The 24,032-nt window shown below is 39.5% G+C and overlaps 1 protein-coding gene across 4 annotated transcripts in view; it reads right to left on the bottom strand.

Annotated features, from left to right (window-relative positions):
* DCLK1 (doublecortin like kinase 1) overlaps positions 1-24,032 on the bottom strand; it is a 234,368-nt gene that overhangs the window by 153,364 nt on the left and 56,972 nt on the right. The gene's annotated exons all lie outside the window — the stretch shown is intronic.

The following is a 24,032-nucleotide window of genomic DNA, read 5'->3' as shown; positions in this document are numbered from 1 at the left end:
GAAACATCTACTGTTTTTTAAACAGGAAAAGTGGAAAAGGGAGTTGTATTAAGTGTCCTAGGAATCACCATCAGAGCAACAAGAAAGCCTCCCACCAGGCTCCCCACAGCCACCACTTCCAGCTCTTAGTGCCAACTTTTGCCATGACTGTGCCTGTAGTGCCCAGTTACCTCCACAGTTTGAAGTACTCAAGGGCTTCTCTCCTGGATAACTCATTGCCCTACCCAGAAAGGTTTCAGATACTTGATGGCTTTAATAAGTATTTCTTACAGCACAGGGCAGTAATTTTTTTTTTTCAGTCTCGAGGAAGGGTAATGTAGTGCCATCTGATCTCACTACAGCAGTGTCCTCTATTGGCCACCCTTTGCTGAAAAACCTGCTCTGTACGTGCACCTTTGCCCCTCAGGCTGAACTGTGTCTCTCATGGGAAACACCTCACTATACAGTGCCTTTCCAGAGATGCTTGGGAAAGTGCTCTGACAAACTTTAAACCAGCCACAGTTTTGAAAGCTGCATGCTGCAAAAGGAAGTATAGGTTTTTATCAACTCCTTTAGCTCTCATTACAAGAGCTGATGCAAAAGTGGAAAAGAAATTAAAAGTCAGTACAGATTCTGAAGTTTTGCCAAGCATATTCTGAAGAATTATTAATTATCTCTGCGACAGAGACTGTGCATCCAGGAGCCCCACTCCTTCCTATCAGAAGTAACCTACTGAAAAGTCTTCAATCACCTCTAAAATATAACATGGAAATCTTGTGGGGGGGGGGAAAAAAAAAAAGAAAACTCCAAAAGGATACTCCTTAAATGCAGGCAAATGTTTCCTCCGTATCTCCTAAAACCCTGTGTTTTTTCCTTACTTAAGTAGTATCAAATGACTACATTTTCCTATCAATGCTCATACAGGGGAAACACTCCAAGGATATAAACTCACTTGTACAGCCTTTCCTGCCTTAAGCAATAGCAATTTTCCTTCATCCTGTACAAGGATTCCTATGTTGACCATGTAATACTCCATATGATACTGTTGGGGTTGTCTCTATCTGCTGCCAATTTCTGTCTCCCTTGTTTAGGATCCATGTCCTCCATGCTATATCCCCAATTACTTCCTTTCATATCTCAATCTTTAAGAGCACTTGACATCCCCATAGCAAAACAACTGTAGACATGTGTGTTCAGAAATACAAGCATTCCTAAACAGAGAGAGAGGATCTACAGATTCTCCTGATTGTTTTACTCCTACAGCCATTTTAAGTGTCTCTAATTTAATATCCTTTTTGTCTGTAACAGACCTATGACATCTCGTAAGCAGGTACATTTTGAGTAGGTCAGCAAAACAGCTTTGTCTCTTGAATCTTATTAATGGGAAATTTTTTTTCTGCATTCTTTTACTGCAGTTCTAATTCTAGTTGAAACTGCTGCCGTTACATGAATTGATCCAACACACTAACAGGCCATCTTTTCTTATTTAACTTTAAAATTACCATTTACTATTTTTCGTTCAGCATTCTTTCAAACTGCCAGTTTATTCCAATGATGTTTTTCAAAATGCAGCACATTACCCATAAAAAAAAGAAAACAGCACATTACTTTCATTTATCTCCAAATTTGTAAAGTTCTGTAATTAAGAATAAAATGCAAATGGATTCAGTAAGACCAATTTTTCAAAAGCTGAACATAAAGACCATTCTCCTACCAGTGGCATTACTCTTTGAGCCACCACAAGCAATGTGACACCCTGAAAGATGCCACAGAGTACACGGTATGCCAAAATCAGATCGACCCTTCTGAAGCACACAGATGGAGCAAGTAGCCACCACACTTTGCACAGGCAACCTACAGTGAAATATCTCTTTGCTTCTTGGAAGGTGGGTTATTCTTCCACAAATGTGTTCTAATATATTTGACACTTGCGTTCCAGCTAACAGGCCCAGGCAGGTATGAAATGGAATATTTATGAGTAGTGGAGTGGCTCACACATATTTTGCAACCCATAAGAACTTAGAGAAGAACAATGGCAACGTTGAACCCTGATCCTAAATTTCTGAAGGGTTAGCAGAAGTTCCTCTGCTGAAATGTAGTGTATGACCCCAAGGAAATATACACAAAAAAGTAGATTTAGCTTGGTTTTAAAATTTTTTGAAAATAAATTTACAGCTCTAATCATCCCATTGACTTCTACAAATTACTAAAATCTTTGTGCTAGAATTGAACAGAAAAATCCTTTTGCCATTAGAGCACTGACCTTTTATTTCAAAAGCATTCAGCTGCTGTCATTTGGAATGCAAGACAATTGGCATTTTAGCATGATCCAGGATAATAAAAAGCACTAGCTGAAATTAAGCCAAGCTCCATGTGGTGGGTTGACCGTGGCTGGATGCCAGGTGAGCACCAAACTGCTGCATCACTCCCCTCCTCAGCTGGCAGTGGGGAGAAAAAATATAAGGAGATAAGGGCAGGGAGAGATCACTCCTCAATTATCATCACAGGCAAAACAGGCTTGACTTGGAGAAATTAGTTTCATTTATAACCAAGCAAATCAAAGTAGAATAATTAGACAAAAAAAAAAAAAATCTTAAAATACTCCTCCCTTCTTCCCAGGATCAACTTTACCTCCCTTTCTCTACCTGATCCTCCCCCAGCGGCACAGAGGGATGGGGAATGGGTGTTCCGGTCAGTTCATCACACGTTGTCTCTGACACGCCTTCCTCCTCAGGGGGAGGACTCCTCACACCCTTCCCCTGCTCCAGCATGAGGTCCCTCCCACAGGAGACAGTCCTCCATGAACTTCTCCAACGTGGGTCCTTCTCTCAGGCTGCAGTTCCTTCAGGATCACACTGCTCCAGTGTGGGTCCTCATGAGGTCATAAGTCCTGCCAGAAAACCTGCTCCAGTGTTGGTTCCTCTCTCCATGGGGTCAGAGGACCTGCCAGAAGCTTACTCCAGTGCAGGCTTCCCATGGGCCTCCTTCAGGTATCCACCTGCTCTGCTGTGGGATCTTCCACTGGTGTAGGTGGATCTCTGCTCTCCTGTGGACCTCCATGGGCTGCAGGGGAATCTCTGCTCTATCACCTGGATATCACATCCTCCCCCTCCTGCTCCACTGACCTGGATGTTTTTCTCACATATTCTCACTCCTCTCTCTGGATGAAGTTGTTGTGCACCCTTTCCGCCATCTCCCCCACTCCACCTTCTTAACTCTGTTATCCAGAGGCACTACCATCATTGCTGATGGCTTTGGACAGGGGCAGGTCCATCTTGGACCCCACTGGCATTGGCTTTGTAGGACATGGAGGAAGCTTCTGGCAGCATTTTACAAAATCCACTCCTGTAGTCCGCTGCTACCAAATACACAGAAACCAAATGCCCCCCAACATCACATCATTAACCCGCTGCTGCACATCAAGTAATTGTGTATCTGCAGCAACATGCACAGCAAAGCATTTAAATTGGGTTGGCACACATTTCAAGACCTTTCCCCAATAATGCAGACAAGTAATTATTCTTGTTGCTTTTCTTCTTCTTAGATGTTAAGCTGTTAATTAACTACCTTACAGATAAAAAGTGGAGGTCACAAATACTTCTACTTGTAGGCAGAAACTGAGACTGAAGAGATCAGTACAAGGTTGGGAAGAGAAGTCAAATTAACCAGATGAAGATCAGTGTTTATAAAACTGAAACACATTATGCTGCAGCAGCATTTAATTTAGTTCCAGAGGAAGGAAAGATATAGGAAGGAGAAATAATATTTCATTTGGATCTTCTCTTTTAAGCAAAACAAGGCCAGCCAACTCAGACCAACCCAGTAAAATCAGATGAAGAAAACACTTCAGTTAACATTTAGATTTATATACTCCATGTATTTGACTGTGACAGGTGAGCTCACCTGTGCTTCAGACAAGAGAAAAGCCTAAGGACACTGGCATTGATGACAGCACTAGTGACCTGAGACTATGAGAGATGTCAGCTGTCATGGTGACATCCCAGTGTCTGTTTTACTCTGCATTTTTACATACTAGGGAAAGTTGAATAGAATTTTTTAATTCCAGGGATTAAGACAGTTGACAGCAACTATCAACTAACTGCTTTTAATTGTGATTTTATTTGGTTTCAGAAAGAAGAAAAATTAAAATTTTCCAAAGTTTAGGTTTGTAGACCTCATTAAGATGACGGAGAACAGCAGCTTTAATAGACAGCCTGAACAAAACCCTGTAAAATTGATACTTTGAACAATGACCACAACATTTGCAGAACGTTAAATATAAATTGAAGATGTTGTATTTTAGCAGAAACAGTGCAATCAACTTTCTGCAATTCAAACCATGAGGAAAATCCTTGTGATACCCAACACATTTTAAAGTCATATGCCAGAACAGAACCTATTTAACTAACTGGAAAGAAAGCAGGAGTTTTAGACAAGAATTACAACTCACAATAAGTTTTTATTTTAACTTTGGTTTAGCTGATGGCTTTTGGTATGGAAGGTTTTCCATGGACAACACTGCAGTTCCTGACCCAGCCATGAACTAATATGTTCTGTCTCGCTCTGGACAGCCCTGGAGAAAGTACTTGGTGTTGTGCACTTCAGTAAACAGTTAAGGTGAGCATTATAAAAAGCAGTCCTAAATAACCTACCTCCATCATGCTTTAAAAAATGGAATCTGGTCAGAGAACAGCATTCCTTAATGACTTGAGAACAATTTACATCCATTTCACATATCAGTTCACAGCAAAAAAAACACATCTAGAAGAAGAGGCAAAAAAAACTTCCCCAAACTTGCACTGCACTGAACCAGAAATATCCATGCAATCATTGTTTTTATATTATGACAATATTTTGAATTCTGATAGAAATACATAGGACAGGGCTCAGTCTATAAAGCTTACCTTTTATATACACAATATTTTACTTAGGAAACAGAAAGACAGATGAACTTATTTATTGAGGAAGTATGTGCCGTGAAGTTTCCCATATTTTGCCCAGTCCAGTGCTTTACCTACAGCACTTTCTGAAAGCAGACACCTTTTTTAAGAAATGTCTCTTGATCTTGTAAAGCATGAGAAAAAACTGAAAAAAAAATAAGACCAGGACTCATAGCACTATTTTTCATTAAAGGCAGGAAGCTATTTTCACCTTGCCATGGACTGACTTCTCATCAATGCTCCACAGAATGTGCACGAATACTGTTTGAAGCAGTAACCTGAATTCAATAGCTTAGTAAAAGTACTTTCTGTGTTCCTAGAATGAACATCAAGATGTGTCAAAGAACAGGTGAAATCACCTAAGCTTTCAGCAATCTCAGAATCAACTCAAGCTATCCCACAGACTGAGGAATATTAATAATAGGCCTTGTCTCATAAAGAAGGCAGCCAATGGAAACATGCTACTTTGATACATAACTTTTGGAATGCATTAGAAAATTATTATAAACAATTTTTATTTGGCTAACAGAATCAAGAAGGTTTGGCTCATCCCTTCCTGCAAACTTATTCCACATTCAAAAATCCTGCAAAAGCACTAGGACCTACAAGAAGATGTAGAGGATGACATTTCTGTTGAACAAGAACCTGTAAAATGGGGAAGGTAAAAAAAATAAAGGCAGATGGGAGTTAGGAATGGTCAATTATTTTTTTTTTAATCAATGTAAAAGCCAATAATTTTTTTTTCAAGGCATTCTTTTTCACTGCCTGTTAAAATTTTTACTGCAGCTTCAAAGGTGATGGTAGTGAAACACCGCTGTAGTGAAAATAATCTAGTTTCTCAATATAGCTGTTGGTATAGAATCTTCTCCTTGTGACCCCAATTCATATAATCTAAGAATCTTTAAAATCTTGAAACCAATCATACTCCAGGCTTAGCTTTAATTTAATCTTGGCCCGGTCTGAACTTCTGACTTCGAAATCCAAACTAAACTGTTTTAGACTTCATTAGTCCAATGTCCAATTCCTTAAGAACTTGCCACCTCAGAGACAAATCCTCTGCACACAAAGATCACAGAGGTGAAGGTCTTTGGCTTGGATTACTGTGCTATCTCAAAGAGAAATCCACATTAAAGGCCTTCTTCCAAGTCCCTTATTCCCATGTTACCTCCCTACTTCCACTTAAAGGCTGTCAGCAACTCTGCACAGAATCCTTCCTGTTCTGCCTCTCCCCCAAGCTTTCTTCTTTCTTTGATCTTTCATTACACATATCTCGTCCCGTGAATGTTACTCAAATCACCCTCTCAGACAATGGTTTCCAGCAATTTGGGGAAGCTTAAAGGCAAGATTCCTTTTAGAATTAACCATCCTGATTTCATATCCTATTTGTATTTCTCTCTAATTAATGCTGAATGACTGAAATTTGTGTTTAAATAAAATATCATTGTGTACAGCCTATGTTTCTTTCAAATGCTACAAAACTTGCTGTATTTAACTTTCTAAAGCATTTTATTTATTTTTATAGTCTTCCAAAAAATACTAATTACCAATACAACCTTCCCTCCTCCACATCTTTGCCTCCTACAAGAAGTCTGAATAGCTGAAACATCCATTTTAATTGGAACTTCCACTAGTAATTGCTCTAATAGCACCTTTCAAAATCAATTAAAAACGCTTAGCTCCCAGAAAGAAGTCTTAAAAAGAAATCCTAAAAACTCGACTAGTCACCTATATCTTATGGATTCTTGAAAGATACTGTTATTTCTTGTTGGCCTCAAATTGTTTTTTCTAGGGTAGTCAACAGTGACCAGTAACATAAATGGGTAACAAGGTAAAAATAAAAAGGTATATTAGCAGACCCCACATCTTTCATACATTTGAACAACTAATGTCCAATACCAGGACTTTTCTACTTCCACTGTACACAGAGACTTTAGATGAATTTGGAGACATCAAAGCCCTAAAACACATTAGTGTCTTAAAATGTATACCCAGGAGCAGCTTATGATCAACTGCTGCAACCCACTGAGTAACTCAGGGTGCAGCCATACTCATCACTTTTACAGCTGCAACTGCAGCAGTTCTGAAGTATAAAAGACAATCTGAAATGCCAGAAATAATACTTAGAAAAAAAGTTAATCCAAAACAGTGACAAAAATGTGACAAGTAGTTGGGATTTTTTAAAACAGAAAATGAAACTCAAGTGAATTTAGACATAAAAGATACTGGAGTAATGACTACTGTGTAATTTAGGTAACGTCACTAATCCCAAATCCTCAACGTCAGGGATGAGCTGTGCTTGGTGGGTGTTTTTTAAACTAGTCCATGAAATATGAGGTCTGTAACACTTTCACAAAATGTGACCCTCCTTAGCATCTTCTCTAAGCACTATATACATAAATGAATTATATTTTTAGCAAAGGAAAGACTGAATACCAGCTTGAGAAGCAGGCAGAAAGTTGCAGCAGGGCTAATCTGCAGCCGTACTCACTGTAGCTTGCAAGAATATTAAGAAGCAAAAAGAATTAACACAGAGCTTCAGTCCTGCTTCAATGCACTTTTAATTATAATTATTCTGTAGCAATACTGCCTTTATTTCTACTCAGTCCAAAACACTGCCACTTGTGTCACTGAAGAAGAGCTATATCTTCAACTTAGGTGCCATTCCCAGTTCCATACATCCCCAAAAGTCCTGTCAAGGAAACTTTCTGTGTTTGGTCTAAACCCAAAACCCCAGTCCCTTCAAGCCCAACACATCTTCAAAGAAAAGTAGCAACTTGTTCTGGTTATGAGAGTTTGAGGGAAAACTACTTCTTACTCTTTGATAAGCTGAACTGTGCAGATCTCTAGATGCTCCCCCAAAGCCACAGTATGGTTTTCCAGAAGACAGCACTGAATCACAGCAACATAATAATAAATCAATGGTAGCAGGTACTTGGCATGTAATTCTGGAGGAATACTCTCTTGTATAGCACTTTACACCATTGCTCCACATCCTTCCTTTAAAAAACTGCCCAACAGTCATCTTTCCAAGGCTCCAAAAATCTAAACTTCGCAATTTGACAGTTTCTAAGATTTAAGAGCAGACTCATCCAGAAAGAAATACCACTACTACGTGTATACAAAAAAATCATTTCAGCAAAAGCTTAACCTGTCAAAGACCTTACAAACCTATCAATGGTGGGAAGTTCAGCAAAACAGTGCAAAGGTGGTATAGGAATACTCCTCTGATACATGTGGGTAGAAGAGCTGGATCATATTATTACACCACAAAATCAACATGCAAATTAGCATCTTTTAATGGGAAAAAAAACCCAAAAACCAAAAAAAGCGAAACTAGAGTAATACACCAGCACATCCTTGCTTTGTAATCAAAAGTTACATTTTTGTTTTGGAGTGGATCTGTTCAACTGAGTCCAACTAAAATCAACTAAAATTCACCCACTGGGTGGTCCAGATTTTTTCTTTTTTTTCTTTTTCAAGCTTACAAAACAAAAGTTTTAAGATAGCTTTAAAGATAAATAATCAAGTCTTCATAACTACACCAGAAACAAGTCACCATATGGTTCCCATACTACACAGGCAAGGGTGGTTTAAACAGTGTCAGAAGTCCTCAATAGCAGATTGCAATCACAATAAAGTCGTTTGATCTGCATTTCATGACAGACCATTCTTGGAGATTGTCCCTAAACATTGACAATTTTCATCTTCAGTGCTATAATTCTGTTCCTTCTGTGGCCTGGAGAAGAGCACAGGGAGCAGCTGTTGTAATGTTTTGTGGTATTAGGGTTTCCCAGTAAATGTGGTAAAATGTGCAAGCAAAAATGTCTACAACAGAATAGGAAAAAGAAGTTTTTGTTTTCAGAGGAGGCTTCAGCAAAGAGAAGCAGAGGCTCCTGTCATTTGAATGACTCTTCAGAGAGGAGAAACAGTATGATCCTGGCACTGAAACTGTTCTGCAGCAGAAGTTTTTGAAGAAGCTGTTCTGGTACAGATGCTGTTACCCTGGACAATATGACCAGAGAGGGCTAGCTACAATGGTTACATGCCAAAACAGAATGGTAGCATGGTTTGAATTCACTTTATAAAATCCTAGTTGTTAATTTTCACTTGGATTGGATTAGTTAATACTCAAGCCTAAAGCTGCTTTAAACTTCCAGAACAGCTCCCCTTCACCTGAAAGAAAACTGTTGCTGACTGTTGCCCTGTAACCATAATTATAACCAAACTTCAGGGCACTACACAGCTGCAGGTGCACAGCTGTGCTGTGCTCACTGTGCCTCTCCCAGATCACGGAAGGGCTGGGTTAAGCCCACAGCTTTAAGAGTCAAAAGAATACAAAGAATGTATTTTCAGTCAGGCACAATTCTGAGTACATCTGCTGTGGATGACTGCTGATATGGTCCCTTCAGCAAGAACACACTCCAGGAGGAGCACCAAGTGACTGTATTCCTCTGCAATCTCACCAAGTCTAATGGTGAGCGTCCTACTCCTCCAGCTTCGCAACAGCTCCAGATCGGGCTTTGCTGATCCACTTCCTAGGCACTACTTACTTCATTCTTGACAAAAACCTATTGCTGTATTTTACTTTCATGAAAATCCATTATATCAGTGTGCAATTCCTAACCAAAGAGGCCCAGTTATCTTAATTGATTTAGTAAAGGACCAAAAATAGGGATGCAAAACAGATAGCAAAATGCTCACCTGCTCATATTAGTTTCGCAAGCCAACAACTTTGCAACAGAATGATTCTTTTTTCGTCATAGAGAGACTCTCATTAAGTAACCAAAATCCAATTCTATTATGCATGCAAAAATTAATTCCTACTGTAACAAGTGGATTTTAACTCAGTGTTTTGTGCTGCTGTGTAAAACGTGCTGAAAAAAACTGGAATTTTTCTCTTTGGAATTTAATTAAAGCATTTTGTGAGAACATAGGCTTTTCATCAATATTTTAAACAAAAACAGTGACAATGTTTTTGAAGTGCTCCATCCACAAATGAGATTGATATTTTGTCCCAATTAAGCACAAAGCTCTGACATATAGGAATCTCCCACAGAATGAAAATTCCCCGTGAACAGGCTTGAAGCTTGAGTCTGCAAGCAAATGTCATGATCCATTTCAAAGGCTACTTTTATTTATAGCAGAAAAATTCTTCACAAATATGAACTGAAAAAGTCTTGGAAAAAATCACCACAAAGATAATAATTTAAACTCTCCACTTCTTCAACAGTAATTTTACTGTCCTTGAAATTAAAAATTTCCACAACCCATTTGCAGAAAAACGAAAATTTCTTGAAAGAAAATCCACAAAAGTATATATATTTTTAAAAGTACTGACTCTTCAGTTCTGTATATACGTACACAGGACTGTTCAGTCGACTATGGAACCACCATGAACCACCAGGTTACAAAAGCTGAGTGGATGCAATCTCCAAAGCATGTGAAGGATTTAATTGTCATGAAATTCTCTTGAAGTTTACAACTTTCTAAACATTTCAAATTTCAATGTCTGACTTTAGGAAGTCTTTTTTTCTACCTTTCTGTACAATTTTTTACTTGAATCTATCAGAATATTCAGTACCAGTAGCATTAGAAGAGAGGGGAGGCATGAAGTTTTTTTACCCTTCTCCATTTTCAGACTCCACATCCTCTTAATATTCTGAGCACTACCTCTTCAATTATGCAACCTTTTGGGATTTCTTTTCGGACTTAATCATAATCTATGTAGAATTCTTCCAAAATTAAGAATTAGGTTTAAATTTACCCTTCACCCAGCAAGGAACACATTTCCTAATATTCCCAAACCTTGTGAAATACACTGTATATTCCACTAGCAAACATTTGGTAACAAACTGATACAGGAAGGTTTAAAAAATACCTTTCTCTGTACAACGTGACAGAAACAAAGATAACACAGTCTAATCATTGCTGATCTATAATTTTCTTTATCCATATCTCTAGTTTATTGGGAAATGTATTCCTCTAGGAACTTCCCTTTCTCAAACACATATTTGGTACAATGCAACACACATATCAGAACCACCTGAGATTCTGCGCTCCTGACTACTGGTCACAATGCTCAGGAACTGAATAGTTTCCAGTTGTTCATCCCTTTTGGCTTGAGCAGAGAGATGGGTAAGAGCAGCAAACTTTGTCAACAGTATTGTGGAGCAATATCCAGAGCTGGGAGCAGCAAATAGCTTAGTGGGAGAAAGAGCTGGAGGCTTTCCCTCCTCTTCTGTGCTCAGCATGCTGCTGACCATTGGAATTTCTGTTTAGCTGACAAAGACCTAATCAAGCCAAATTACTGCAAGTTGGATCTGGATAAATTCAGATCAAAATGTGCACCATATTTCTCAACAAAGGAAAATATTAAGCTACTTGTAGTAACTACCACGGGTTATGGTGCATTTTTCAATCACGGGAAACTTCCTAAACATCAGTTTTTATGCTACAGTGGATGCTACTCAAATATAGCTGCAACACTGGGAGCCAAAATGAGAACAGTAAACCCCTTTGTTCTGTTTTACATAGCAGATTGGGATAGGTGACCACAACAGATTTTTCTGGTCTTTTCATCTCTGCACCCATGGATAACTTCTCCTCTTTTTTTCTTTAACAGATAATCATTGTGCTCTGTTACAGAGAAAGTCCTCCTATTGGTTCAAAAGGCACTGGAAACAGTACTTATTTTTGTACTTCATCACAGTTTTGAACTAAAGCCATTACAGTAACTGCTCACCAGCTCAACAGCTTTAGGATGCTTATTTGCTTTATTCTATTCCCTCAAGACAGCAGCCCTAGTTAGTTCAGAACACAACCTACCTGACAGAAATATAGGTCCAGCACAAGCACCATCAGCAAGTATTGCACCTTTCACAGTGCTATGTGCTGTGCTCACAACATGCTGCTCTGTTATCCAGTCTTCTCTTTCCAACAGAAAAACAATAGCAGGACAAAACCTCACCACAACAATGCCGTAACAACAATGGCCACAGTCTCTTCGTTATTCACTTTCTAGCCTCCAAGTGAACAGATCTAATCAGAAGTACATTGTTTCCATCAGTAAATACCATGTCTCACTTTGATACTCATCCTGATCACTCCCCTTTGGTCAATCTCTGCATTAACCTGACACACTGCTGGCTCACAGTAAATCCTGAATTCTCTGCAGATGTTAGAAAGGATAGAAGTTAGTGCTTTATGTTTTGCCACCACATTAAGGGTGTTGTTGGGAAATATCTTCCCGTAGCTTTAAGCACATCTGTATGCTGACACAAGCAGTTGCCTTGGAAACTAAACTGCTCAAAATGTAATAAGGACAGAAGATGTGTCAGCCAATAGCTTCAAAATCGTTCTCATCATTAAACTACACAGCTCGTCAATCTCTGCAATATTACAGGAGCTGCTGCTAAGTAATTCTATCAATTTGTCTTTGCAAAACAAGAATGTTCCTTCCAGTAAGGTAGCTTCTACCATTTGTGTATTTATAAGGTTTCAGGGTGGGGTTTCTTGGGTAGAGTGGGTTAGATTTAGACGAGAAACAGCTCAATCCTGCCTATAGCTAATCATTCAGCACTCTGATATCCGTAAGAGAGGAAAACCATGCAGTAATGGCTTGTACACTCCTCATTCATGCAAGATGGAGCCACAGTCTTCACTTAAGCATTTCAATATTGCTGACTGCAGCTCAAGATGTACACACATAAGTAACCTAATGACAGCTGCTGAAGGAAACAACTTCCAGATTTGTGCATACAGAATCAAAAAAAATTTAAAAGGATCACTTGTCAGAATCATGGTCTTGCTCCTTCAGCTACAGAAACTGTAAAATATTCACTAATAAAAAATTAGAGTTCAGATGACTGTTCAAAACATACCACACTGGCAAACAAGTCATATTTGTAATATCACTGTGGTTTATTTCAACATGGGGACAATGTCGTGCATACACATACTGAAACAAAAAACTAACTTATGTAAAGTCATTCCTCTGACTGATGTAAAATCCTTGTAATATTATATATTTTTAATTACCTTCAATATATAAAACCCTAAGTTTTGAATAAGGGATGCAAAATCCCACATTAGCATGCAAGAGAAGAATTTTCAAAAGCTTTCAAGGTCACCTTTTCTAAATGACATCTTCTTCATGAAAATAAAAGAAAACATTGCCTTCTCAAAAACGTCTCTGTGTAAGGAGATTTTGCATTACATTCAGGAGCAGAGTCACTTGTGCCCTTCTTTCAAACAAATCCCATGGACCCACAGGCAGGGCAAGGAAGAACACATAGAAGCAAATTTGACCTTAGGAGAAATTAACCCACATACCGTGATACTATGAGTAGCAGGTAGATGCCACGAGGGTTCGTGGAAATATGCATCCGTGTTCTCTTGCTTACTGCTGCTGGGGACTCTTTCTGTAACTCCATAGTTTAATGTCATGCTTCTAATAAGAACTGTCTTATCAATGTGCTTGTCAAAGACAATTTCTTCTGCTTTCATGTCCTTCTAAGTACTACTTTGCAACCCCACAGTTTTGGGGGAATCGAGGACAAGCCTAACTGTAAGACTTGCTTACTTGTTATCAGTCCCTGATTATCAGTTCAAAATGGCAACTTCCTTCAAATCAACATTGTTTATTCTCCCCCAGATCACTCAAAAAGAAGAGGAAAAAAGGTTAAGCACATAATGCTTGGAGCTTGCTTCCAGCTCATCGCCTTTCCTAGGGCTTAGATGACCCTGGATATCCCAGACAAGCAGCATAGCCCCTTGCCCTAATCCGCACTACTGCTCTTTGAAAGCAGCTCTCATTCCTCCCCTTTTACTACATGCTCTGTCTTAGAAATGTTCTCTTGAAGTTATTTATGTCGTTTAATTACCCAATTATTTCCTCCCATGTTCCAAACAATCCTCTTATCTCCCTATAATCAGTCAAAATAATATGTGTAATTGTCACAACTAATAATTCTCCAGCACGTTTTTTCTCTTTTGTTTTTAATACTTTTAGATCCCTGAAGTCAGTCTGTGACAAGAATCTGATCTGTGATGAAGATCCAGAATGATGAGCCAAGCATGTGCATATGAGACAGCTGGATCATGATAACTGATTCAGTGTGAGCTTCCTTCTATCTGTCCTGGCCTCCAGCATGGCTGCAAACTTTACCTCAAGGGATGCAGCAGCATCAGTGCAAATTTACCTCCAGACTTTTCAGCCCAGAGCGCTCCATGCAATTATTCATACTGAGCTGACAAGATATAAGGAGTGATTTCCTCATACCCTTGTATTAGCCTCCAAATGGTCTTTTGTCACAAACAAGGCAGCAGCAAGAGACTGTTTGGGAAAGCCACAATCTGCCATTTTGACTGTGTGTACAGAGTGGGTGAAACCTTTTCAGAAAGGTGCCAGTGTTGGGGAGGTTGCTGTAAGATGGCATCCTAGCAGGTAACTGCATTCCTTCATGCAGGTGATTAACAATTCAAGCAGTTTGCTATAGGAGCTGTACAATCTCCAAGACTTGCTCTCTACATAGAAAAGGAGATAGTACAATCAGGTTGTAGTCTGCAGGCTCAGTGGGCTCTGAAAGTTCTTGTTCATGTCAAATACTACTTTGTAGACAACTAATGCATGAGCTTGGTTTGATCATAACTATGAAATTTCTCTCTGTAGCACCAGGAAGACAGAGAAATCACTGGCAAACTGCTCAGGGTCTTTGAGCCTTTGAACCAGTTTTGCAGCTGGTTGTAATGTCGAGAGAAAACTCATCTCTTAATGTCAGAAACAAGAGCAACACTAAGATTTCTGGATGAAACTAAAGAATGTGACTTTAAAAGGGACTTAGGAGTATACAGTGAGCCAGCATTGCATTTGAACTTCTGCCTACAGAGATGCCTTTTTCTCTCCCTCCCCATCTCTCCTACTACCCCTAAACAAAACAAAAAGCCTGCCACCAAAAGGGTGGAAATAAGACTCACACTACTCACTGCTAGAGGACCAATATTCCATTTTAAGCATTCAGCTCCTATAGAGCTTGCACAAAAACACAACCATAGGTTTTAAGATTTGCTTAATATTTTCTCTACTTATATGGTGCTAGAGGAGAGGGTGGGACAGATTGTTTTGGAGGTTGACAGGGAGGGATCAGTCAAGTTGCTCCTGCAGAATGAAACAATCAGAAGTTAAAAGACTACCCTGAGATTTTAAAAATAAATACATTACACAAGTCAAGAAAGGTTTCATCTTGTTTGAAGACAGAACATAGTTAATGGAGGACAGCAGACCTGAAAGGGTAATTCATTGCACCAGTCGTATCAGATTATTTTAAGAGGAACTGAATTGCCCTGTGGAAATATCTACTTGTCTCTAAACAATTAGCTTAAGACACTGAATTTCAGACAGTTAGTGCTAGATGAAATGAACCACCCCTTCCTTTATTCTCTTCTACCTCTATGTGTCCCTTTGCCTGCTGGAGCACAAAGGGAATAAATCTCTGATTGTAATTCATGTAGAGCTGATACTGTTGTACACTATCCAGCATCTCAAGTTTCTTATTTATTAGCACCTGGCAGTCTCTAGCCTATAAGGAAACAGTAGGATACAGATATAGTTGATTTTGATAAAACAATAATCCCAAAGCATAAAATCCCAGAAAGTGAGTTTTTCATATGCAAATAGAATATTAACTTACAGGTGTTCTTACTTCCAAACATCACAAAGGAAAGGAAAAAAAACACATACCAGAGACTCCAAATGGAACTACCTCTTCAAAGACTGTCAACCAATGAAGCAGACCTTTCCAAATGAGGAACAGCTGGTAGCTGAGACAAACAAAACTTCAATCTGTCTTGCCGTTTTACATACAAAAATATTTAATTTCAGCAAACACACAGAAAATTTATGAACCTACATCCAAACCTGGCTATCCAATAAATTCTTTACTGAATTCTTACTATTCAATCAATATACACATATGTATCTACCACTAAATACAGATTAAAAGTCAGAAATCAATTTTGAAATTTTGTGGCCCTAGCTTCTCTTCCTTCTGGATTTTGACCAAAGTTATCTTAAAATGTCTTACCACTCTCCTTATAACCACATCTAAATTTTGCATATTAAAAAAAATTCACATATAGAAGGTGACAGCTCTTCAGTTTAGGAGGAAACAATGCCATTAAGCAAGTTACTATAAGTTCTACTTCTTTTTTTTATCCACAATAAAACCTCTTCTTATTTTTTCACTAAATGTCGCAGTGAATTTGCATTCTTGTCTAAGCACAGGCCCACTAAAGCACAGTACTGACAATGTCATCCCATTTCTCAGTGACAAACCAATGGTGTTTTAAAATAATGTCTCTTCACAAGCTGAATAGCAAACTGACTAATGGACCTGGGCTTTGGAAAAGGAAATGCCTCCAATGACACAGAAAGGAAGGTTACAGGATTGGGAATGCATTTTAAAATATACTCACTTGGTGAGAAATTCAGGACAGGGAAAATAGCTTGTCGGACTAGTTAAGTTTAGAAGTAGAAATACAGGGGAAAATCTCCTCATCAGCCTCACAAATATCTGCACAGGCAACAGCAAGAGATTTTGTCTGGGGAGATTGCAGATCATGCAACCTATGTTTAAGCACAGTGTGTCCATACAATGTACTGATTATAACAAATAATGTGCAAGTTGTGATATGGTTGTAGATGGTCCTCCTGTTAGAATAACAACCCTGTGGTGAATATTTCAGCTTTGCAACACTCCTGACAGCAGAAAAAAACATTCTAAGCCAATACTAGACACCCTGTATGCAAAATTACCAGTCTCAGAAATTATGATAACAATACCTTAGTTTTATCAAGTATTTCATAGAATCATAGACTCTTTAAAATTGGAAAAGACCTTTAAAATCATCAAATCCAACCATCAAGCTAGTAGCACTACTATTTACTTTAGTGTTCAAAGTTATGGACAGGTAAAAAGCAGAAAAATCCAGAAGAAGAGCTGTAAAATTTGACGTAACACCAAAAGCCTTACTCGATGCCAGCCCAGAGCAGGGTCAGCGTGAGCATGCAGCATGCTTACACCCTGGAAACACTGCATATCCTTGCTCAAGGCTCAGCCAGCTGACAGCAGTAAACCCCATCCTGTTCCTGTTGAGCTTTTCAAATGACCTGTTATTCCAAGAATTGCTGTTTCCATAGCATGGTCTTGGATGGAAGTATGTGTGTTTCACAGTACGACTGCAGAATAAGCCAGCACTATGTTTCCAGGGAACACCTTCAGCATTCACACAAATGCTCAGCAACACGCAGTGTGATGGTCTCTTATGGCTGCTGCCACTTCAGGTCCTGGTAGGTCTAGTCCCTTAGTGATGCAAGAAGCTCCAGATCAAATATACGATTCAAGTTCTCGCCAGCGAAAGCCTCCAACTAACTGATCAACCACCTTCAGCACTCCTGACTCTCTACAGCACAGAATCAAAGTTGCCAAGTAGGCATAGTTCTCCCCTTCTCTAGGGGGAAGAGGAACTTCTGGGCTACAGAAAGTAGGAGAAGGAAATATTTAGCAGAAGTACTGAGCAGCAGTGAACTAAGGCTGTGTAAGCTGAACCGTGGCTGGAAAGATGCCCAGTGGAGATGAATCCAGTCAACAGCCAGCTGAACATGAGCAAGCTGTGCCCAGGTGGTCAAGGAGGCCAATGGCATCCTGGCCTGAATCAGCAATAGTGTGGCCAGCAGGACCAGGGCAGTGATCATTATAAACTGCACACACACTTAATGGACAAGGTATAGAACTACCATCTTTACAGTTTTCTCAAGACCTGTGCTGGGCTTCCAGTTTCTCAGAAACAGCCAAGCTTGACCTCACTGAATTTTTAGAAAGCTCTTAGTAGGCAGATAAAAGTTATGAATAGAGAAGTAACCTCAGGTGTACTCAAGAAAAGCAGAACCTTGGACTAGACTAATGAGGCATTCATATTCCAGAGAGGAAATACTGTATGATGTCTGTACAACAGTACAACAGATCCCTCAGTAATAGGGTCTGAAATGACTGAATGCGCTCAATGGAATATCCAAGCAATTAACAGGAAACGAAGATCTGGGGGGATGGAAGGCTGTACCTTAAGCATCACCTCTGCCAATCTTAAATGCTTCATCCCAAGCATTTATTCACAAGCCAAAGCCTTTCCATAAGGAAAAAGAAACAAAAGAGTGCTTCTTTTTAACCTTTAAAGGTAGTAGACAAGCAATATTCTGATGGTTAAAGGAAATATTTTGTTTTATTCCAGGAAGTGCTCTACCCATCAGGTCAAACTGTTCTGGACAGCAGCACTTAACCCCATAATGAAGAGCAAAGCAAACCTAAATGTCAGTTACTACAACCATGTCATTCTTTTGTTAGCTTATAACTTGGTAAGATCGTGGCATCTTGGTCATCCAGAGAAAGGCAAATCATCTATTCTGGGTGACAACTAGATTGAAGAACTGAAGACCGGGTGCTTTTTTTTTTTTTAGTTGTCCCTTGATCTTCAGGCAAGTATCTGATTTTCACACTTGCAGCTGATGATTCATCTATAAAACCACAAAGAGAAAAGCAGCAGCATCACAGTTTGCATTATGTAATTACACAGTATCTTCACCCCAGAAGTCCCCGTCCTTGAAGTCCTCTGTCTCTGATTCACCACACAGCTCATGCCCACCACAAGCTTGCTCATACGGACCCCATGGGACAACTACATCTCTTCCTGTAACTCTATTGAGCAGTCCTTGAAATTAACTTTCAGTTAAAAATTCTAATAATAAGGGGCTGGTAACAAAGCACCTGGAAGTGCTCAGCTCTCTGTATCAAGTCTGCAACATTAGGCATTCTTGAAACACACAGTAAATCCAGTTTTACTTTATGCTAGGCAAGGTAAGGAGCTGATAAAAGGCAGATACAAGAGCATTGACTCATACTGGAGTACTACTTAAAATGCTGAATTAAAAAAAAAAGGGATCTAAAGACATCTCAAAGACTGGTGTCTTTTAAAAACAAGTAAGGATGGAAAAGGCAGCCATTTTAAAAACTGCTGGCAAAGAGAAAATCCTGTTAGTAGCTCAATTCCGGGCAGAAACCTGAAAGAGATGAATGAAGAGAACGTGAATAATTCACTCCAGTCTTACTAATGGCAAGGTAATATGAATTACTACAAGACAATAGTACATTGTTTTTTAGGTATGACAATACCTTTTTACCCCAAAGTTTAATGCAAGCTAATCACTGATATTTCAGGTACAGACACATATGTGATCCAGGAATGTAACAGTACTCCCCCATACCCATCTCTTCCTATTCCTCCCCCTCTTCTATTTTGCATTGCAGTCTCCAGCAGAAACTAGCTCTTCACTGTGGTAAGAGCCATAATGAAGAACAAGACTTCTCAGCATAAGCTATCTTGCTTAGTTCAAGAGGTACATTAAATACTCACAGCTGCTAATATTGTATTTATTTCTCATGAACAGAATTATTCTACATGCATTTCCTTTCTTTCAGTTTCAACTGCCTGATCCCATGAAGAGGGCTGCCTTACTGAGAGCACACAGTTATGGATAACGCCCTTTGACCAGAGGTATCTGTTGTAAGACAGCCAATAATGTTAAAATGCTTCACCTGTATCTAAATGCAAAAGTAATGGCAAACACAAGCAATGGTCTGGAATGTCCTATAAAAAAGGTCAACCTGACGTGACTGAAAATACCTCACAACAGTTCTCAACGTTAAACTGAGATGGGAAGTTCACACAAATGGCCACTAATGGACAGGAGCTTAAAACTTCCCTGCCTTGGGAAAAGACATCTTTCATTAGATCAGGTTGTTCAAATCTCCATCCAACCTGGCATTGAACACTTTCTATGTGAGATGGGGTGTCCAAAGCCAGCTATGAGTAGTCTGAAACACAGTGCCTCAAAACTGACTGGCGAAGGATCTTGCACCTTCAGACAATACAAACATGCACAAAACAAACATCACACAATATGTTCTGGAAGTCAGAATAAAGTTAATCAGAATTGTAAGCTGAAAAAAGACTTTTGTGCTCTCCCTTCCTAAAAATAGCAGGCACTAGGAAGCAAAAGCACAACAGTATTTTATGTTGTCGTTCATGTTTTGTGGTTTTTCTGTAATGAGGCAAATGAGAACAGAATATGGAGCAGATATGCTCCTCCAAAACATGTAGCTCCTAATGTCTAATTTTTATCTCATTCCTGAATTAGTATATATACCTCATTCTGGGACTTAAAATTATATGAAAGCTTTTGTATTAAAAAAAAAAAAAAAAGACATCTGATTAGACCTAAAAAAGCCTTTACTTCTAAGTGTTTTCTATTCAAAATAAAGATCTATTACTTCCCATCAAACACTGTGTATATTTTTGGTTTGGCTCATTAACCTGAGCTGGGCAAGCTGTAAATAGAAAACTGTTCTCATTGATTCATTTTTTAAATTAAAACAATGGATTCAGCAACAGAGGAAGAATGTTTACCATTAGAAATGAATCACTCCAGCCAGTACCTAAAAGACAAATGTTGCTGAAAAATAGTCTTATGATAACACATTGTGAATAGTCTGAATTTTATTCAAAGGCTTACATTTAATACTAAAGGCCAGATTCTGCCTGTTAGAAAAATATACTTCAGCCAAAACTGTCATCATCTTGTATATGCTATAATGACAGCAGAATTTCTACCAGATTATGCCCTTTTATTTTCACATCTCTGTGTGTGCAGATCTGGGCGTGGGAAGGACTTTCAGATTCGCGGTTTGGAATAACCAAACATGTTTAAAATCTACTTAATTTGAGATTAGATGAAGCTTCTTTTTTTCCTAGACAAAAGCTACTGATTTCCAAGGCAAAACTGGTAACTCCAAGTGAATTGTTTCAGAGAAAAGAGAATAAACATATTTGCATGTTATTGTTAATCAATTGTATCTCAAGCTAATCATGTTTGCCTTGGAAGCCAGAATCTGAAAGCTACCTTCAATACTGTTATATTATCAGGGCAGAACTCACCCTTCCTGCCTAAAATGCTCAAGATAAATTTATTAAATGGGTGCAGCAATGAGAGTTTTATGAATCCTGCAAAAGATGTTTTATCCACAAGTGGGTTTCCTCTGTATCAGTAGATAAAGTTTGTCAACAAATTATATAAACGTAGCAAGTAAAAACTTTCATATATCACATAGTAGCTGTACTACAATATAATGTGAACTTTTTATTGGTAGAATGACACATCTACCACCATGTTTATTTTTCAGTACTATACTACTCATTCCAGTCTACAACTTCCTTGTGAAGGGAAGAGGAGGGGCAGACACTGATATCTGCTCTGTGGTGACCAGTGGGAATGGCCTGAAGTTGTGTCAGGGGAGTTTTAGGTTAGATATTAGGAAAAGATTCTTCACCCAAGGGTGGCTGGGCACTGGAACAGGTTCCCTAGGGAAGTGCTGGCTCACAGCACCAGCCTGACTGAGTTCAGTAAGTGTTTGCGCTCTCAGGCACACGGTGTGACTCCTGGGGATGATCCCGTGCTGGGCCAGGAGCTGGACTCAAGTGATCCTTGTGAGTCCCTTCCGACTCAGGATATTCTGTGATTCTGTGATCCTATGTGTAGCACTGCACTTAACCATGATATAAAGGCCAGAGAAAATATTATCACAGTCTTCTAATGCACATTTTCAGAACTAACTCAGATGTTGAAGAAACCAAAGACTGTATCATGTTCGACCATTTTTTGCTTAGAATATGAAGCCAAAGAGTCTGCAAGTCAATATTAAATATTTCCACATGGGTAATTCAATATAGGCAATGAATGGCAACTTTATTGACCACTTAAGAATCACAGAATAATTTAGTTGGAAAAGACCTTTGAGATCATTGAGTCCAACTGTTAACCCAGTACTGTCAAGTCCACCACTAAACCTCATCCTGTGTACATCTATATGACTTTTAAATACTTGTAAGGCTGGTTACTCAAAGCAATATCCTGGGCAGCCTGTTCCAAAGCTTCAACACTCTTTCCATGAAAAAAATTTTCCCAATATCCAATGAAAACCTCCCCTGATGCAACCTGGAGCCAGTTCCTCTTGTCCTGTCACCTGGGAAAAGAGATTGACCCCTACCTGGCTACAGCCTCATTTCATGCAGTTGTAGTGAGCAATAAGGTCCTCCCGGAGCCTCCTTTTCCCCAGACTAAACAACCCCAGCTCCCTCAGCTGCTCCTCATCAGACTTGTGCTCCAGACCCTTCCTCAGCTCCACTGCCATTCTCTGGACTTGCTCCGACACCTCATGTAGTGAGGGGCCCAAAACTGGACACAGGATTCGAGGTGTGACCTCATCAATGCCAAGTACAGGGGGACAGTCACTGCCCTGGTCCTGCTGCCCACACTGTTGCTGATACAGGCCAGGATGCCACTGGCCTTCTTGGCCACCTGGGCATAGTCTAGATTATGTTCAGCCAGCTGTCAACCAGCACTTTTTCCACTGGGCATCTTTCCAATCACCCTTCCCCCAGTCTGGAGCGCTGCCTGGGGCTGTTGGGATTCAACTGCAGGATCTGGCAGCTGGCCTTGTTAAAACTCTTCCAACTGATCTCCGCCCATCAATCCAGCCTATCCAGATCCCCCTGAAGACTCTTCTTGCCCTTCAACAGATCAACATTTTTGCCCAGTTTGGTGTCATCTGCAAATGGACTGGGGGTCAGGACTGGCCCCAGTACCAACCCCTAGGGACACCAAGAGTAACCAGCCACCAGCTGGATGTAACTCCATTCTCCATCACTCTCTAGGCCCAGTCATCCAGCCAGTTTTTTACCTAGTAAAGAATACACCTGTCTAAGCCATGGGCTACCAGTTTCTATAGGAGAATGTTGTGGGAAAAGTGTTAAAGGCTTCACTAAAGTCTAGGTAGACAACATTCACTAAGCAAGGTCATTTTGTCGTAGAAGATCATGGTGGTCAAGCAAGATCTTGCTCGTTAGGCCTGATCCCCTGGTTGTAACACTCAAGCATCTCAGCCTTCGGGAGGCTGATGCTTAAACTGCAGGGCTTAGCAAGCAAACACTGAGAACATGAGACAGAAAAAAACCCTGAAATTATCACAATCAAGTCATGCAGAACAACTTCTCAGCAGCCAGCAAGTTTGGAATGCCAACATACATGGAAATGATAAAGAATGGGACCTTCCTGTTCATGGTGTTAAAGGGGAAAATTAGGTGGGTTTAATATAAGAACATCTTTTCTTTGAGAGGCACTGAGGAAGACAGATAGGATTTATAGACAATCAGACATGAAAACTCCTTTCATCCCTGTGACAGGCTATTTTAAACTAAATGTTATGGCCAAAAGGCAGATGTGGAGACAAACAGCTAAAATGCTTCAGCCCTGCCTCTGAAGTCAGGGCAGTCACTCAGCTCCAAAATGTTCACTACACTACAGAAAACACACCATGTTAACGTATCCTGAAGGCATCAAAAGCAGGACAAAAATATCTATAGAGTAAATGGTTTCATAGTTTCTTCCTTCTGTGTTACTTTGAAGAAGGCAATATCAATATACATCTCTTTTTAATAATATTTGCAGCAAATTAGCATCTACAGCAGAGGAAATACAGTTTTCAAAATATCCTGATTCATGATGGGTACAGTAGGATGTAGATCCTAAATCCTTACTCTTTTGAAAGCTGGCTTTTGCCTTTGGACTCTCACTTTTAATGACGGTATGTTCCGGCAACTGGACCTGCCCAATACCTGAACTGACAGAACCAACATAACTGGAGGCACACATTAGTTTAACGTCAGTGTTGGCTGCAATAAGATAACTTCCACCAGAAATGTCTGTCTTCTACTGTATCACCCAATCATACTTGCTTTGCTTTCATGCAATTTTACTTCCTTATATCAAAATATTAGAATAATTCTGCATAACCGTTAAAGCAAACATATTCAAAGCAATCAGGAAATCTGAATATGTAACACACTACTCTAGAGAATCAAAGGCGCCCTGTCAACTCAGATTGTCCTGAAAATTAGTTCATTATCAGCTGTAGGAGTAAACACAAAGAACAAGTACTCAGTGCAGTG

This window comes from Aphelocoma coerulescens, chromosome 1 (genome assembly GCF_041296385.1).
Source record: "Aphelocoma coerulescens isolate FSJ_1873_10779 chromosome 1, UR_Acoe_1.0, whole genome shotgun sequence".
NCBI lineage: Eukaryota > Metazoa > Chordata > Aves > Passeriformes > Corvidae > Aphelocoma > Aphelocoma coerulescens.
The sequence above is the reverse complement of the archived record's forward strand: the minus strand, read 5'-3'. Positions and strand labels throughout refer to the sequence as shown.